Source organism: Lissotriton helveticus, chromosome 9 (genome assembly GCF_964261635.1).
Source record: "Lissotriton helveticus chromosome 9, aLisHel1.1, whole genome shotgun sequence".
Lineage (NCBI taxonomy): Eukaryota > Metazoa > Chordata > Amphibia > Caudata > Salamandridae > Lissotriton > Lissotriton helveticus.
Window position 1 is genome coordinate 541,658,678 of NC_136070.1, and position 19,846 is coordinate 541,678,523.

At 49.1% G+C, this 19,846-nt stretch overlaps 1 protein-coding gene across 11 annotated transcripts in view; it reads right to left on the reverse strand.

Moving 5' to 3' along the window:
• Positions 1-19,846, reverse strand: part of LOC144781519 (uncharacterized) — a 2,047,367-nt gene that overhangs the window by 977,694 nt on the left and 1,049,827 nt on the right. The gene's annotated exons all lie outside the window — the stretch shown is intronic.

Here is a 19,846-nt window from a genome sequence, read left to right on the forward strand (position 1 = left end):
CGTTCAGCTGGAGGCCTGGTAAGTAACATTGCTGCAGCCTCTCCTGCGAGCTGTTATTGAACTCTCTCATTCAACGAAATTAGACACGGCTGCCACCATCAACCAGGGCTCTAGCCGGGCTCAGGCTGCGGATCAGTACACTAATTACACGCGCCTGATAACATCAACCAGGGCTGCAGCTGGGCCTCAAGCGGGGGAACATGCGCCTGCTAACATCCAACAGGCCTGCATCTGGGCCTCAAGCGGGGGAACACGCAAATGAGCGTGTCTGCGGGGACAAATACTGCAGCCTCTCCTACTCGCTGTCACTGAACTCTCTCACTAAACGGATTTACCCGCGGCTGATAACTCTCTCATTCAACGACATTACACGCGCCTGCTAACATCAACCAGGGCTGTAGCCGGGCTCAGGCGGCGGATCACTACACCAATTACATGCGCCTGCTAACATCAACCAAGGCTGCAGCTGGCCCTTCTCCGTCCCTATTCTAATGAAAAAAAATTTTTTTGTCTACTGCAAGATTTCAAAATAAATTGCCCTTGCCAAATACACACATTCTATTTCATACCCGGACAACGTTGGGACGGGCTGCTAGTATATATATATATTGATAGAATTTTTTCTATGTCTATTCAATACTATTGCCACCAATCAGATACATCAGGTTTTTTGCACTTGCACTTTAACAAACCAGCCTTCCTGTTCTCTTGGCGTCATATGATCAAGGCCTCCGTTGAGGCTGAAACGCGTCATGCCGGCTGTTGTTACTTGAAAATAAAAAAAATAAAAAATAAAAAAACTTCACCTGCACTCCTGGGTCTGCTATTCATTTTTTTCTGGGAACGATTCTTCAAGCATCTAATATACCGGAACGGCTTCTCTGGTATTGAGCTGACCCCTTCTTTGCCAACGCGGCAGATCAGCAGGAAGCAGACCTTTCGGTGATCCGGAAGTATTTTGAAGGTTCCGGTGTGGAGTTGCTGTTCTTGCCCCCAGACCGCACGGACTGCCCCAACATCGAAAACTAAGACTGGAGCTGAGAGTCGGCTGATTCTCCAGACGCTCAGGTACTTGCTGCAGTGGGGGCTTGCAAGCATTTTGGCCCGGAGAAGAAGTGTGCGGGTGGCGGACTGCGATATTGTACACGTAAGTCTGTCTCCCGGTGAGATATTATATCTGACAACATTTAAAGCAACAGCATGTCGGCGGACGCCTTGAGAAGCAGGGAGGAGGCAGCTGTGAATGTATTTTATGATTCCCCGGCTGGGGGGTCAACTGCATCGGCACAGACACCCGAGTTAACGGAGGGGGTCACAGATTTAAGAAAGCTTTATAAATGCCTTGAAAAGAGAATGAAAAGCGAACAGTCTAAGTGGTGGGAGCACTGATCCCTAAGTCGTTACTTAGAAGTAGGGCGCATCCAACGTGGCCTTAGGATTATGCTAGCACCGAGCTATGAGCAACCGGACCCCAAAATGTTAAATGGTTGGGCTGAGTGCAATTTAGAATCATCACGCAAACTTGTAACTATATTGGTCAAGTATGCAGAAAGCAACCGAATAGGGCTTCAAACCAAAATAGATGAATTGGAAGTGGGAATAAACAATTTGGGTGAAAGTACTGAAGGAGCCAAATTCAGAAAGGATATGCTAATGAGGCTAAGCAAAGAAGAAGACGTCATTAAAAAACGTAAAGCTTTTAAATTTCAACGAGATAAAAATGACTATGAACAAGGTCGTATATTTACGTTTGCTTGGAAATTTGATGCCATCAAAGCCTCACACAAGCAGCCCCAGGTGCCCACTGGCTCAGCAAACGCAGTGGTGGCACAACATACAACCTCTTCATTCTCTGATTTGAGCTCTGTTGCGGGGAGCCACTCTGACCCAGAGCAAAATAGAAGCAGTGGCAGGTTGGGGTTTAGAAGGTACTTCCTGGCGCAGGAGGTAGAGTGTATGCACCAAGACCGACGGGATACCTTATGCCTGAGGAATAGTTTAGTTTCATAATCTTTTATTCGGTTACCACTTGTTTGAAACCATAAAAAGTACATAGATAAAAAACATTTATAACAAGATATAAGACAAAAAAGGAAATAAAATAATAAATACAGTTCCAATTTCAAGGTACGTGGGCATTTAACAATCAAGAGCATGACGTATCTTAATGGTAGTTTTAAAAAAAATAGCTATACACTTAGCGAAGTGTACTGAGTCCAAAAGCTGTAAGGAGGTAAACGCTGGATAGCATGACCTTTGACCAATTAAACGAAGAAGTGGTAGGATCCAGGTTTTCCGAGGTAATTTATCAAATTTACAAAAGAAAATAACATGGATTGTTGACTGGGTAGATACACCGTCACACGGACAGTTCGCGATAGAGTTCGACCAGTTCTGTATTTGGGGAAAGGAAACTAAGCGAAAATCGTAATCTTGTCAGGAGGTATTTCTCATGGTTAGACAGGTAATATGACAGATAGGGTTGCATACCTTTAACAGTCTGAACTGCACAAATTTGGGAATTGGAAGATTTTGAGATCTCAATTGAGCCTTGGAGTTCTCTTAGGTGACTCAAACAGATCTTTTTTAGCTCCCTTCTCGAAATGTCCTCCACGCTAGGTGGATCCTCGAAGAAAGAGCTACGTCCAAGATCTCTGAAAAAATTACCTACGTAAACCAGCCATGGAATCCTTCGCCAATTTGTTAGATCCATACAGTCTTTAATCAAAGAACGTGTTAAATGGCACTCAGCTTTTGTCCATATGCGATGCCATAGAAGGATTGGTTGGGATCGTATGGTATCAGTGATGTAATCCATGCCTAGCTCATTATGGGAAGCATAGTTCGGGGCACCTTGTGGAAGTGCCAGCAGGTATTTAACAAACCCATTCTCTATTATCTGGATAGAATCTGTTGGGCCATACCCCCATACTCCCGCGCCATAGGTGGCCACACTATGGCATTTTGCGTAGTATATCTTGAGCAGTTCAGAAGGAGCAGGTTTGCCAAGTTTCCTGGAAAAAGAAACCAGGGCCGTTGTAGCACTCTGAAAAAGAAGTTTTCTGCTGGCCGCGGCCTGTCGCCAGCTTAGAGAGTCATCCACAAAAATGCCTAAATACGGATAGGCGGATGTTATTTCCAGCTTTGTTTTACTGACAAAAATTGGTTTGGGAGTCTTTACCCTAGGGCCAACATGCATAGTGAAGGTTTTTTTTATGTTGACTCTAAGGCCAAGAGAACCCATAAAAGAGCAGTATTTATTTAATTGTTTTTGTAATTGGTTCAGCGTTCTGGCAAGAATGACCGAGTCATCTGCGTATAGCAATGTTGGAATTGGGCGATGGTTAATCTGTGGTAAATCCTGGCTCCCTTCTAGCATGGTCAGCTCAAGACCGTTGGTGTAAAGGTTGAACAAGAAGGGAGCCAGTATGCATCCCTACCTTACACCCTTTCCGATTGAAAAAGAGGGTGAGAGATCGCCGTTAACTCCAAATCTGACACAAGCCGTTGCGTCGGAATACAGTTCTCGGAGGAAAACAATAAGGGCTGGGTCCACCCCGAGGTCACTAAGAATAGCCCAGAGTTTGGAGTGCAGGACACAGTCGAACGCTGCACTGAGGTCAACGTACACAAGAAAAATGTTACCTCCTTTGGCGCCTGCATACTTCCCCATCAAGAGGGCAAGGTTCAAAGCCTGGTCCACAGTCCCAAGACCCTTCTGGAAACCATATTGCAGGTCGGTCATGATGTTATTGGTCTGGGCCCAGACTTGAAGTCGATCCAAGACCACCCGACCCGCAACCTTGCCCATGGAGTCCAGAAGGGAGATGGGCCTGTAGCAGGCAGGGTCGTTACGATTACCTTTTTTAAAGATGGGGAGCAGGATTGATGTCGACCATGAATCTATCAACCCAGTTGTTGCAGCTGCAGCCAACACCTGGGTGAAAAGTGGAGACCAAAGCTCAAGGTTGTGAAGAAAGAAGTCCAGCGGGACACCGTCGGGTCCGGGTGCTTTGCCGGGTTTAGACGCTTTAAGAGCTTTCGCGACCTCTACGTGGTTGAAGTGGGTGTTAATCGGGTAACAGTTTCTCTCCGCCTTGCTGGTTCCGCTCTGATCTTCACCTGAAGGATCTAGTTGAGAATTCCCAAAGATTTTAGAGAAATGGTCGACCCATTCATTGGCTGTTACCGCAACATCTAGGTGCTGTCCTGCTGATGAATCGGCCAGGAAAGGTGATCTAATAACTTGCCAAAAGAGGGCGCTGTCCTTCCTATGGCAACTGTCGTGTGATTGTGCCCAGAGATTTTGCTTGATTTCTCTCTTACGTTCTGCTCTGGCTAGGTTATAGAGTTTCCTTAAGCTGGAAATTTCCGAGATATCCCTCGTAGATCTGCAGAGGGTTGCCTTTAGATTTGAAAGAGCCTTTCGACACTTCGTGTTGAACCATCTCTCAGTAGTACACTTTTTGTTTTTGTGCTTGGCTGTAAACTCCTCTCTAATTACCTCCAAGATTTTCTGAAAACTGGCCATGATTGTTTGTGGAGAAGAGTCTGGATTTAAGCAGTCAAGAACCCAAGGTCTAGCTTTTACGAGAACCCTCTCGGTGATTTTGGCTGGGTCCACCTTTGCCCATTTAACTGTGAAACCATTCACCTTGTTCACGGTTAATGAGCTTTGTGTTAGCTGGCTAATGGTGTTAGAGTGCAAAGACACATTTTTAGGGGCAACTGTAACGCTGATGGGAAAATGGTCGCTACTAACATCAGGCCCAGTATGAAAATTTGCCACTTGACCCTACAAACTGTGAGAAGACATGATATAATCGATTGTGGTGGAACATCCCCTACCATGAAAAGTTGGTAAAAAGTCCGATGAAGGATCCACTAAGTCGTTAACAAAATCAAGCTCTAATGAAAAAAAGGACTCATTTAATATGTTTCCGCAAATAGTGTGCGCAAAATGGGGCAATGGACTACCATGTTCATCTAGTAAGCCACAGTTTCCGTTTTTATAGTTATTGCATAGTGGAAGATTAAAATCCCCACCCCAGACCACGTATGCTGGGGTTGTCTGAAACTCATTACGCGCGGTTGCTAAAAAAGTGGTAATATCATTAAGAATTTTCATACAATCCGTTGTTCCAAGATTGTTATAAAACTTAACTAAAAAATAAGTACTATTTTTACTGAATTTTAGCTGCAGAATTTGATAGCTCGGGTCTTCTTTGGACCTGCATATCGTTAGGGGAGACAAGGTATTGGCTACATAGACTGCCAGTCCTCCCTTAGGTCTACCCAGGACACCCTGACTGGCCGGAATGTAGAATGTTTTGTAGCCCGCTAAATGATGTGGGATAGTTGACCATGCTTCTTGAAGGCAAACTATCTGATGTTCGGCTATCGTGTCCAACCATGGCTGTAAAGACACCTTGGCACGTAAACCTGCAACATTCCAATACATGATTGAAAAGTTCAGATTTATGGAATGGAGATTGGCATTTGGCTGGGGTGGTAGAATTTCAGATAACAAACAATCGGTAGCACGCGTGAGCGGGCACACCGTTAAGGCCACAGTCCCTGACTTATTGTTATTAACAGGGTCCTTAATCTTCGGGAATTTTAGAGCATTTGTTCGGATGGAAGCCTCCGGGGGTCCATCCAACGTTTTGTTAAGAAGGGCAGAAGAAAGTACTAGTGTAGTTCTGTCCTTGTTAGCTTTATGGATGGACGTTGTTAATTGTGAGAGGGTTTGACATTCTGGCAGACTTGATTGTGTTTCGGGGCTAGGAGGACCGCCAGAAACTCTAGAGGCCTGATTCACACTAGTTGCATTCATTGTTGGTCAATCTACGGTTTCCAAGCAGTCATAACGATTCCTGATTGGAAAACCTTGCCAACCCTCCGTAGGAAAATGGGTCCTGCCTGGGTACCAGAACTGTGTCTGCCATTCTCTACTCCTGTTACTATATCTGTGGCCCACGTGATTCCAATGCCCGTCAGATGGTTGTTGCCAATTTGGAGTGGGGAGGTATTGGTAGGTGTTCACTGGAGGGTAAAAAAAGGAGAGGCGTTGGGCATCAATTCGCCCCCTTTTTTCCAATGTTGGCCAGGAGCAAATATAGTCGACTTTGGAAGGATCTTCACAGTTCACTATAATGCAATCACCTTGTATTGATTTACGTTCATCCCCTATCCAAGTTACTTTGCGGACTATGGAAATTCTGTTTGAGTGGCGGGGCTGTAAAGGCCTATTTAAACTAAGCCACTGCAAAACCTTGTTTTTAAGGGACCAAGAAGGTTCATCGTTACCATCCGGTAGTTCTGGAACACCGGTAAGGATGACCGTATAGGGTGATGCCTCAGGTGGAAGATGGATGGGGCGTCTTGGCCGTGGTCCCCTTTTTTCCACCCCGAGGGTTTTAATCCAGGTGTTTTAGGTGGTAGGGGTGCCTGTTTTTTATTGGCAGCTAAGTCAGAATCTTTCGCAAGACCTGGGGAATCTGGGACGGGACAGTGGCTAATCTGGTCGTGGCCAAGCCTATGTCAGAGTTTAAATGGGGAGGGACTGATGGTGCAATGAGCTTTGATTGCACAATAGGAGCCTTCGCAGCTAGAGTCGACTTGCTACAAGGACCTGGTTGGGCCATTTGAGGAGCTATTACTGGACATTTAGCTTTCACTTTCCCCTGTTTTGTTGGATCTAAACTAGACTGAGTAGGTGGATGTAGGAGAGTAGGGTCTGCAATTCTATGATCACCCAGATTTTTGCTTTTTGCTGCACTGGTTTACGACTTTCCCTGGCTGTGGGCCTGCTAATCAGACCCACAGCCTAGCTGTTCTCTCTATCCAAATTGTACTCAGGTACTGAATTGGCACTGGGCCCTCTCCAAGTCCCTGTACCCAGGGCTGAGGTGCACCCAGAAGTCTCCCAGGGGCTGAAGCATGTATTATGCCACCCCTGGATTGACTAACTAAAACTGACACAACTGGCTGCACGACAGCTGGGGCAAGGTGGTGTACTCACCCTTTGCTTTAGATATAGTATACCTATATCTAACCCTAAAATGGACACACAGATCTCCTATCAGTCACTCCTATGGCAGGCCTTAACAATCCTGAAGGCAGAGTGCTTGGAATCGTGTGAGATGGTGCTCTGGCATGAGCTGAGCCTGTCTGCGGCTTTCGGGACCCATCCCTTAGCCGTTTCCATGATATCGCATACCATATACTCTTAAGTGCATTATAATCCTCGCGGTTAAATGCCAACTCTGGTATCGCTTTATCAAAACATGTCGAGTAAGGTGTCATACGAATTGGAATACTAACCACTCGCCAATTCTGGCGACGGGGTTAGCATTCCACCCTTCTAGAGGGACACGACATGCATGTAACCTATAACCCGGTTAAAAGTCAGACAGAGCCTTAGCATCCACAAAATGGATGCTGCCACCGAGACACAAGTCTGCCCTCCTGCTGCTGGGAGTCCTACCAGAGCAGGAGATAAGGACAAAGGGTTTCCTGCCAGGGGCGGTGCCAGCACCGTCCCAGACAGGGTTTTGTGTATTGTAGGTAGGCAGGGCTTTAGAGGAAGGTGACTGCAAGTGGCACCCCGGTGCTCACTGTGCATAGGCTGGCTGGAACCAGTTCCAGGGTCACTCCAGACCCTGTGCTGGGGAAAAGCCCGCCAAGGAAGTGGGTGTAACCACCCCCCTCCTAGTCCCACCCCTAGGGCAGGACTTAGTCGCGTGCCAGCCCCCTTTTTACAGGATAAAGGTAGGAACTGGCCCCCTTCCAAATCAGATCATCTTTGAATCCTGAAACTACTTTCCACGAAAGGAACTCAAGACTTCTTCCTAAGATTTCTCCCTTGTGACTAAGGAGTAGTCACCCTGCATCCGCAGGCACCATCTTAAGAACACTGCGGTCTGCTGCAAGTCTCTCCTCCGGATCAAGACTGCCCAGCTCGACGAGAACCGGCTTCCCTGGCACCTCTGACCTCTACCTGCATCATCAGTCACGCTGAGATTCGTGGGTGTGACGAGACCTCGAGGGACCGGCCATCTTCAAGACTGCACGACTTCTTTCCAGCAAGCCCGCCGAGTAATTTCCTGGTGAGTGCTTTGGGGTCCAAGAAGCCCCGACCCTGAGCAGCTCCAGCACTGAAGTGCAGCCTCCCAGCATCTCCACGATCTGCGTGGGGCCCTTCTGCTTTTTGCTGCTCACCGCGTTGTTTGGCTACTAGCCCGCTGGCTTGTGGCCTTCTGAACGACGCCCGACGACATTTCTGCTGCTGGTCTGGTTGCTCCAGGCTGGCCCTTGCTCCCTTCCAAAAGCGGAGCACCCCGGACCCTCCTGGTCCACTCAAGACGCCATTTTGAGTCCACCGCGTGGGCTTGAATTAGCCAAGGCTTGTTGCCCAATCCTGGGTAACTTCGACGCCGACAGCTTCATCCATCGTGGGACAGCTCGCCTCTCCATCCTGGTCGCCGACAACGCCTCCTGGTCCGTGAGATCTGCAGAGCCAGCGTCGCCCACTCACCTAGTCGAGGTGACTTCGCCCGGTGCCATCCTGGTGCCCACTTAATCACTGGCTAGTGATTCAAGAACTTGGTCCCCTCTGCTTTCAGGTTTCTTCTTCCTTGATCCAGGCTTGGATCCATCGAACTTTTCTTCACTGGTCGCCTGCCAGCAACTTCCTTCTTCCAGGCTCCTGGTCCGGCGACGAGATCCCCGACGTCTTTTCAGACCTATGCAGCTGCAGCCCCTGGGCTAGGTAACTTCGGCACTTCGGTGTCCCAGCATAGCCTCACTATCCTAGGGTCAGGATCCACTGTCGTTTTCTTCCTACCAGGTCGGGTTCGCCCGTGAACACTAACTTTGCCTTTACTAGCCTCCATAGACTTTGTCCCGCATCCCGCGTGAGAGTGCACACTCTGCACCCGAGTCCCCTAGGTCTCCTAGAAGTAATCTAACGATTCCCTAGTCAAGTCCTAGCGATTCCAAAGCCTATTAGTACTGTACTTACCTGCTAGTAATTTCGCATTCCACTTTTTAAGTATATGGTTTTTCGTGCCCCTCGGGCATTTGTGTATAACGTGCTAACTTAAGTATTTTCGTAAGAGTTTTGTTGTGTGCCTAGCACCCTGTCCTCATAAAGAGTACAGGGTTGTTGTGATTCTAATAAATACACTGTTTATTTTCATAACACTTGTGTGGTGTCCTTTCACTGGGTGTTCAAGGGGTAATGTGATGGTAAAACAGCTGGCTTAACACGCCCTCTAGAGTCTTAGCCTTAGACTGCTCGTATCCATGCTACTAGGATAGCTGGTCTATAAGGTTGACTTACAACCAATCATCAATAAGGGTTGTTTGGACTGATATATAGTGATCACTAGAATAGTGAACACTGCACATCAGGCCAACTTCTCACATTGGTGAGCAGCGGTTGGGATTTGAGCTTGCTGTTGTTTTACCACACATGCCCTAAGAATATCTTGTGAAAGATCACATAAGTACTGAAGGTACATATAACTTAGCTTAGAATACTCTGAGTTCTACTGAACCAGCTGTTGTAGCTCCTAGGGCCTAGCACACCCTAAACTACAACTCTAGCAAGGGATCAGTAGGCAAACATATAGTGTAGGTAAGTGCACCACTTACACCTCACTAGAAAAGCATGTCTACCCAGGGAGATTCTACTGAGACTCCCCTGGTCAGTGTTGACCCTCCACAGGTCACTTCAAGATATGCAGCTCTCAGTTTCCAGGAGATGAGACAAATCTGTGTCTCCAGAAAACTGAAGCAGGGGTCTAACCCCACCATTCCCTTTCTGATAGGTCTCTTAGAGACATATGATGCCAGAAAGCTTTCTCAGTTACATGAGAACATGCCAGCCTTAGAGGGAACCTCTGGGGATCCAGACCTCCCCAACATTGCTACAGCAGTTGAGGAGGAGGATCAAGAGGAACTCTCTGGGGATGAGGTAGACAAAGGTCTTGAGGTAGTCAGAAGGCTAACCAGGGCCAACTTAGACTTACTTGGGCTAGGATCTGGGGGACCCCCAGTACTAACCCGAAGTGGGCCTAACCTTGGAGTTAGGAGAGATAGATCTCTTTCTAGGGACTCCAATAGATCTCTGCACTCTAATGCCTCTTCTCAGGGGAGAAGGAATCCTCCACAGAGGAGATTTACTTCCCCTCAGAGAAAAGAGCATGAAGCTAGAATGAGACAAGCTGAACTGAGGATTGAAAGGGAAGAACTTGCCCTGGCCAAAGAGAAGCTTGCCTTTGCTAGAGAGCAGCAGATGAGTGGGCTAGCTCCCACTGGTGGCAGCAATCTCCCAAGAGATAGAGAGAAGGGTTTAGATACTAAACACCTGACTAAAATAGTGCCCCCCTTTAAGCAAGGGGACGATATCCAGAAATGGATGGCTGCTCTGGAGAGGGCCTGCACTGTGCAGGGCATTCCCCAGAGTCAGTGGGCAGCTATACTGTGGCTCTCCTTTGATGGTAAAGGTAGAGATAAGCTCCTCACTACAAGAGTAGAGGATGCTAACAATTACCAGGTCCTGAAGAATACACTGGTTGATGGGTTTGGTTTAACCACTGAGCAGTACAGGTTGCTGTTCAGAGACACCCAGAAAACTCAGTCTCAGGACTGGTCTGATTTTGTGGATTGTGCCACTAAGGCTTTGGAGGGCTGGTTGCTGGGTAGCAAGGTTACAGATTACACAGGATTGTATAATCTAATGATGAGAGAACAAATTTTAAACAATTGTCAGAACCAGTTGCTGCACCAGCACCTTGTTGATTCAGATCTGACCTCTCCCCAAGAATTGGGAAAGAAGGCAGACAAATGGGTCAGGACAAGGATCAAGCAGAACCAGAACCAGGGTGGTCAGAAGAAAGCAGACCAGAAGGGTAATGTTAAGAGTGAACAAAATGACCAGAAGTCTTCACCAGGTCCCCAACAAACCAAAGAGGGTGGGGGTCAGGCTTCCCAGAAGAAGAAGACTCAAGAAGGCCAGTCAAAAAGGTGGTGCCAGTACTGCAAAAGTAAATCTCACTGGTTTAGTGAGTGCACCAAGAGAGGAGGACAAACTCCTGCCACTACAGCCCCTAAGGCAACTGCAACCCCTAGTACAGTCAGTAGTGGTAGTGTACCTCCCAAGGCATTAGTTGGGTTAACCTTGGGTACTGAGGGGTCTGACAACTTAGTTGGCACACTCACTCAGGCTGTCCTTGTCTGTACAGGGGATGTGGATATGTCCCCTGAAATAAGTCCCAATACTTTGGGCAAATACAGGCAGACACCTTTGATAAATGGCAAAATGGCTCAGGCCTATAGGGACACTTGTGCCAGTGTCACCATGGTGACACCTAACTTTGTGGACCCTGGACAGATCATGCCAGGTACTGATTTCCTGGTGACCAATGCCAGCAATGTCACTACTAGTCATAGTGTGGCAATTGTGGCTTTCTCCTGGGGTGGAGTGAAGGGACAAAAGAAAGTTGTAGTCAGTTCAGACCTCCCAGTTGATTGTTTGTTGGGCAATGATTTGGAGTCATCACAGTGGTCAGAAGTGGAGCAGAGGACTCACATGGAAATGTTAGGCTTGCCAGCACATGTGCTTGCTGTGACTAGGTCACAGGCCAGAAAATGCCCCACTGAACAGGTGCTGGATCCTGAAATGATGGACCAGACACCTCCCAAGAAGAAGAGCAGTAAGGGTAAGGCTTTGCCTTCCCCCTTGCCCCAGGTTGAGGATCAAGTCTCTGAGGAGGCTGATCTGGAAGAGCTGAGGGAAACTGAGCCTAAAGAGCTTGAACTTGATCAAGTTGAGTTTCTGGGCTCAGGGGGACCCTCCAGAGCAGACCTGGGGAAGGAACAGTTGAGCTGCCCTTCCCTTGAACCCCTCAGACATCAGGCTGCTGCTGAGGCTGCAGGGAATGCCACAGGTGCCCACAGGGTATACTGGGAAGATGGACTCCTGTACTCTGAGTCAAGAGACCCCAAGCCTGGTGCAACCAGGAGGCTGGTCATCCCCTTGTCTCTGAGAGGTTTCCTTCTCACCTTGGCCCATGAGATTCCCCTTGCAGGTCACTTAGGTCAGACAAAGACTTGGGACAGGCTTGTCTCACACTTTCACTGGCCCCATATGAATGAGAATACCAAGGAGTTTTGTCGCTCCTGTGTCACTTGCCAAGCCAGTGGTAAGTCAGGTGGCACAACAAAGGCCCCCCTCATACCACTACCTGTGGTGGGGGTTCCCTTTGAAAGAGTGGGGATTGACATTGTTGGTCCAATGGAACCCCAGACAGCATCAGGGCACAAGTTTATACTGGTGGTGGTGGACCATGCCACCAGGTATCCTGAAGCTATTCCCCTGAGGACCACCACAGCCCCTGTGGTGGCAAGAGCCCTAGTTGGAGTGTTCTCCAGAGTGGGTTTTCCAAAGGAGGTCGTTTCTGACAGAGGTACAAACTTCATGTCAGGATATCTGACTGCCATGTGGAAAGAGTGTGGTGTGAACTACAAGTTCACCACACCCTATCATCCACAATGCAATGGGCTTGTTGAGAGATTCAACAGGACCCTCAAAGGGATGATTCATGGACTACCTGAAACTCTTAGGAGAAGATGGGATGTCCTGATCCCCTGCCTCTTGTTTGCTTACAGAGAGGTCCCACAGAAGGGGGTTGGCTACAGCCCTTTTGAGCTTCTGTATGGGCATCCTGTAAGAGGACCCCTGTGTTTGGTGAAGGAAGGATGGGAGAGACCTCTCAAAAAGCCTGCAACCAACATAGTGGACTATGTACTTGGTCTCCGCTCCAGGATGGCTGAGTATATGGAAAAGGCATCTAAAAACCTTGAGGCCAGCCAAGAACTTCAAAAAGCTTGGCATGACCAAAAGGCTGTTCTGACGGTGTACCAGCCAGGACAGAAGGTGTGGGTGCTGGAGCCAGTGGCCCCAGCAGCTCTGAAAGACAAATGGTCTGGGCCCCACACCATCATTGAGCAAAAGGGAGAGGTTACCTACTTGGTGGACCTTGGAACTCCCAGGAGCCCTCTCAGAGTGCTCCATGTTAACAGGCTCAAGGCATATGTTGACAGGAAGGACATGAGCTTGCTCATGGCCACAGATGAGGGACAGGAGGAAGAGAGTGACCCTCTCCCAGACCTGCTCACTCAGAATCCTGATGATGGATCAGTTGATGGTGTTGTCTTTTGTGGCAGCCTCACTGAACATCAGCAACAGGATTGCAGGCAAGTCTTGCAATCCTTCAGACATATGTTCTCTCTGACACCCAGCCAAACTGATTGGTGTACCCATGATGTTGACACTGGAGACAGTCTGCCTGTCAAGAGTAAAATCTACAGACAGCCTGATCATGTTAGAGACTGCATCAAAACTGAAGTGCAGAAAATGTTGGAGCTGGGAGTCATTGAGCCCTCAGATAGCCCTTGGGCTAGCCCAGTAGTTCTAGTGCCAAAGCCTCACACCCAGGGTGGTAAGAGAGAGATGAGGTTTTGCGTAGACTACAGAGGCCTCAATGCAGTCACTAAGACTGATGCCCACCCAATACCAAGAGCAGATGAACTTATAGATAAATTGGCTTCTGCCAACTTCTTAAGTACATTTGATTTGACAGCTGGGTATTGGCAAATCAGGTTAGCTGAGGAGGCCAAACCCAAGACAGCATTTTCTACCCCTGGAGGGCATTATCAATTTGTGGTAATGCCCTTTGGACTGAAAAATGCCCCTGCCACCTTCCAAAGGTTGGTGAATCAAGTCCTCACTGGGCTGGATGACTTCTGTGCAGCTTATCTTGACGATATTGCTGTCTTTAGCTCCACCTGGGAGGATCACCTGGTCCACCTGAGGAAAGTGTTAGAGGCCCTGCAAAAGGCAGGCCTCACTATCAAGGCCACAAAGTGCCAGATAGGGCAGACACAGGTTGTGTACCTGGGCCACCTTGTAGGTGGAGGCCAGGTTCAGCCCCTGGAGAGTAAGATACAGGCCATCAAGGACTGGACTCCTCCAATCACCCAGACTCAGGTTCGAGCTTTCTTGGGCCTGACTGGGTACTATAGGAAGTTTGTCAGAAATTATGGGTCCATAGTGACCCCTCTTAATGACCTGACAAGCAAAAAGATGCCAAAGAAAGTTCAGTGGACAGCAAGCTGTCAGAAAGCATTCAATGACCTAAAGCAGGCCATGTGCACAGCACCTATCCTAAAGAGTCCAGATTACTCCAAGCCATTCATTGTCCAAACAGATGCTTCTGAGTTGGGTGTGGGGGCTGTTCTGTCTCAACTGAATTTTGATGGTAATGATCAGCCTATTGCTTTCATTAGTAGAAGGTTGACACCCAGAGAGAAAAATTGGTCAGCTATTGAGAGGGAGGCCTTTGCTGTGGTCTGGGCCCTGAAGAAGCTGAGGGCCTACTTGTTTGGCACTCACTTCACCATTCAGACAGACCATAAGCCCCTCTTGTGGCTAAATCAGATGAAGGGTGAAAACCCCAAACTGCTTAGGTGGTCCATTTCCCTACAGGGGATGGATTTTACAGTGGAGCATAGACCTGGGACTGATCACAGCAATGCTGATGGGCTCTCCAGGTATTTCCACTTAGAGCAAGAAGACTCACCTGGTCAAGGTTAGTTTATTGTCCCAAAGTTTGGGGGGGGGTCATGTAGGAGAGTAGGGTCTGCAATCCTATGATCACCCAGATTTTTGCTTTTTGCTGCACTGGTTTACGACTTTCCCTGGCTGTGGGCCTGCTAATCAGACCCACAGCCTAGCTGTTCTCTCTATCCAAATTGTACTCAGGTACTGAATTGGCACTGGGCCCTCTCCAAGTCCCTGTACCCAGGGCTGAGGTGCACCCAGAAGTCTCCCAGGGGCTGAAGCATGTATTATGCCACCCCTGGATTGACTAACTAAAACTGACACAACTGGCTGCACGACAGCTGGGGCAAGGTGGTGTACTCACCCTTTGCTTTAGATATAGTATACCTATATCTAACCCTAAAATGGACACACAGATCTCCTATCAGTCACTCCTATGGCAGGCCTTAACAATCCTGAAGGCAGAGTGCTTGGAATCGTGTGAGATGGTGCTCTGGCATGAGCTGAGCCTGTCTGCGGCTTTCGGGACCCATCCCTTAGCCGTTTCCATGATATCGCATACCATATACTCTTAAGTGCATTATAATCCTCGCGGTTAAATGCCAACTCTGGTATCGCTTTATCAAAACATGTCGAGTAAGGTGTCATACGAATTGGAATACTAACCCCTCGCCAATTCTGGCGACGGGGTTAGCATTCCACCCTTCTAGAGGGACACGACATGCATGTAACCTATAACCCGGTTAAAAGTCAGACAGAGCCTTAGCATCCACAAAATGGATGCTGCCACCGAGACACAAGTCTGCCCTCCTGCTGCTGGGAGTCCTCCCAGAGCAGGAGATAAGGACAAAGGGTTTCCTGCCAGGGGCGGTGCCAGCACCGTCCCAGACAGGGTTTTGTGTATTGTAGGTAGGCAGGGCTTTAGAGGAAGGTGACTGCAAGTGGCACCCCGGTGCTCACTGTGCATAGGCTGGCTGGAACCAGTTCCAGGGTCACTCCAGACCCTGTGCTGGGGAAAAGCCCGCCAAGGAAGTGGGTGTAACCACCCCCCTCCTAGTCCCACCCCTAGGGCAGGACTTAGTCGCGTGCCAGCCCCCTTTTTACAGGATAAAGGTAGGAACTGGCCCCCTTCCAAATCAGATCATCTTTGAATCCTGAAACTACTTTCCACGAAAGGAACTCAAGACTTCTTCCTAAGATTTCTCCCTTGTGACTAAGGAGTAGTCACCCTGCATCCGCAGGCACCATCTTAAGAACACTGCGGTCTGCTGCAAGTCTCTCCTCCGGATCAAGACTGCCCAGCTCGACGAGAACCGGCTTCCCTGGCACCTCTGACCTCTACCTGCATCATCAGTCACGCTGAGATTCGTGGGTGTGACGAGACCTCGAGGGACCGGCCATCTTCAAGACTGCACGACGTCTTTCCAGCAAGCCCGCCGAGTAATTTCCTGGTGAGTGCTTTGGGGTCCGAGAAGCCCCGACCCTGAGCAGCTCCAGCACCGAAGTGCAGCCTCCCAGCATCTCCACGATCTGCGTGGGGCCCTTCTGCTTTTTGCTGCTCACCGCGTTGTTTGGCTACTAGCCCGCTGGCTTGTGGCCTTCTGAACGACGCCCGACGACATTTCTGCTGCTGGTCTGGTTGCTCCAGGCTGGCCCTTGCTCCCTTCCAAAAGAGGAGCACCCCGGACCCTCCTGGTCCACTCAAGACGCCATTTTGAGTCCACCGCGTGGGCTTGAATTAGCCAAGGCTTGTTGCCCAATCCTGGGTAACTTCGACGCCGACAGCTTCATCCATCGTGGGACAGCTCGCCTCTCCATCCTGGTCGCCGACAACGCCTCCTGGTCCGTGAGATCTGCAGAGCCAGCGTCGCCCACTCACCTAGTCGAGGTGACTTCGCCCGGTGCCATCCTGGTGCCCACTTAATCACTGGCTAGTGATTCAAGAACTTGGTCCCCTCTGCTTTCAGGTTTCTTCTTCCTTGATCCAGGCTTGGATCCATCGAACTTTTCTTCACTGGTCGCCTGCCAGCAACTTCCTTCTTCCAGGCTCCTGGTCCGGCGACGAGATCCCCGACGTCTTTTCAGACCTATGCAGCTGCAGCCCCTGGGCTAGGTAACTTCGGCACTTCGGTGTCCCAGCATAGCCTCACTATCCTAGGGTCAGGATCCACTGTCGTTTTCTTCCTACCAGGTCGGGTTCGCCCGTGAACACTAACTTTGCCTTTACTAGCCTCCATAGACTTTGTCCCGCATCCCGCGTGAGAGTGCACACTCTGCACCCGAGTCCCCTAGGTCTCCTAGAAGTAATCTAACGATTCCCTAGTCAAGTCCTAGCGATTCCAAAGCCTATTAGTACTGTACTTACCTGCTAGTAATTTCGCATTCCACTTTTTAAGTATATGGTTTTTCGTGCCCCTCGGGCATTTGTGTATAACGTGCTAACTTAAGTATTTTCGTAAGAGTTTTGTTGTGTGCCTAGCACCCTGTCCTCATAAAGAGTACAGGGTTGTTGTGATTCTAATAAATACACTGTTTATTTTCATAACACTTGTGTGGTGTCCTTTCACTGGGTGTTCAAGGGGTAATGTGATGGTAAAACAGCTGGCTTAACACGCCCTCTAGAGTCTTAGCCTTAGACTGCTCGTATCCATGCTACTAGGATAGCTGGTCTATAAGGTTGACTTACAACCAATCATCAATAAGGGTTGTTTGGACTGATATATAGTGATCACTAGAATAGTGAACACTGCACATCAGGCCAACTTCTCACAGTGGAGTAACAGATAGGGTTGCTATCTGTTTTTCAAGATGCCTCAGGCTGGTTTCCAGAGGTTTTAGGTGAAGCATAAGAAGCTCCCTAATGCTAGATAATAGAAATGGGGTGGTGTTACAATAGTTACAATACCTACAGGAGCCTCCTGGCTGGCCCACATTGATGAAATTATCTGGTATGCTACCTGAAATAATCACAGGTGGAAAATTGGCCTTTAATACGTTTAAGCTAGAAGGAACAGGCTGCCCCCCCTCAGGCTCTATAGGGGCATTAGATCTAACTAAATTATCATGTATCCTACCATCCCCCCGTTTTGGAACCGCACCCTCCCTAACCCCACGGGACTGCTTGTCTGGAGAGGTCTCTTGGGTTTGACATAGCTCCAAATCAGGAGTAGTTTCAAGATCCACTGACGAGAGGGAGTCTATCAGAGAAAGGGTTACTGAGAGATCCACCGAACAAGGGACTGTGTGAATTTCTACTATAGTTGTAGTCGGTATCAAAGAAGGGGTATTAGTGACTTGTTGGGTAGGAGAAGCTACTGAGGCCAAGAGGCCCAGACATGAGCGTTTAGCATTCATAAGGTCTCAAGAAACCCTTCGCTCCAACAGGGAGATACTCTGGTCAATGACCTCGTTAGTTTGCGATATAAATTGGTCAATCGTACCTGTGAGATGGGTAACAGTTGAAGCAGTTTTAGTTTTGCTCCTAGTGCCTCTAGTCATGGTGCCCTACTCTAAAGATCAGTCAATATTCCAGAGAGTCCCTATAAGGGAAGTAAGGGGGGTGGCCCGGTCCGGTCACTACCGGGTACTAACGGGCAACAACGGGTCCGCCCTTGGCCCGGGCTTCGCCCGGCGTCCCGCGAGACGGAGCTGGTGTCACCTTTATGCGCCTTCTGGCGCTGGGTTGTGACGCTGGAGACCTCGAGGGCTGCCGGGAGTTGTAGGCAGCCCCTCGCCACACTCCACTCGGCGGCCCCGCTCTGGATTGTGTGAGAGCAGCAGGGTGGCGGGAGGCAGGCGGGAGGAGCAGGGTCTCGACAGCCAGGTAGGAGCCTTGTAATATTCAGCACAGCACAGGGTCAGCGTGAGTAGAATGACGGACAAAACGGCGAAGCCCCGCTCACCGAAACTGGTGTCACCTTTATGCGCCTCCTGGCGCTGGGTTGTGACGCTGGAGACCTCAAGGGCTGCCGGGAGTTGTAGGCAGCCCCTCGCCACACTCCACTCGGCGGCCCCGCTCTGGATTGTGTGAGAGCAGCAGGGCGGCGGGAGGCAGGCGGGAGGAGCAGGGTCTCGACAGCCAGGTAGGAGCCTTGTAATATTCAGCACAGCACAGGGTCAGCGTGAGTAGAATGACGGACAAAACTGACAAAACGGCGAAGCCCCGCTCACCGAAACTGGTGTCACCTTTATGCGCCTCCTGGCGCTGGGTTGTGATGCTGGAGACCTCGAGGGCTGCCGGGAGTTGTAGGCCGCCCCTCCCCACACTCCACTCGGCGGCCCCGCTCTGGATTGTGTGAGAGCAGCAGGGCGGCGGGAGGCAGGCGGGAGGAGCAGGGTCTCGACAGCCAGGTAGGAGCCTTGTAATATTCAGCACAGCACAGGGTCAGCGTGAGTAGAATGACAGACAAAACCTTATGCCCGAGGAATAAAAAACAAACCAGCGGAAAAGAAGAAACCAAAAACACTGGGAGCGCAGAAAAGCAGCAGCCCACAGTAAAACCAAAAAGAAAGAATTACAACAACAGACGGTGGAACAAACAATGAAAGGTAATGTAGGAGAGTGGGGTCTGCAATCCTATGGTCACCCCAGATTTTTGCTTTTTGCTTCACTGGTTTACGACTTTCCCTGGCTGTGGGCCTGCTAATCAGACCCACAGCCTAGCTATTCTCTCTCTAAATTGACAACCATGTACTTTAGGTGCATTTACCAATTGGTACTGGGCCACCTTATCAGTCCCTGTACAGTATACCTTAGGTATCCAGGGCATAGGTGTACCCAGGGCCTACCAGGGGCTGAAGCATGTATTATGCCACCCCTGGCTGGCCACCCAAAACTGACACAGCTGGCTGCATGACAGCTGGGGCAAGGTGGTGTAATCACCCTTTGCTATAGATATAGTATATCTATATCTAACCCTAAAATGAACACATATATTCCTATCAGTCACTCCTATGGAAGGCCTTATCAATCCTGAAGGTAGAGTGCTTGGAATTATGTGAGATGGTGCTCTGGCATGAGCTGAGCCCGTTTGCAGCTTGCGTGACCAAGTCCTAATAGCTGTTCCATGATAACGCTATACCATATACTCTTAAATACATTATCAACCTCGCAGTTAAATGCTAACTCTGGATTAACATTATCAAAACATGTCGAGTAAGGTGTCATACGAATTGGAATACTACCCCCTCGCCAATTCTGGCGACGGGGGTAGC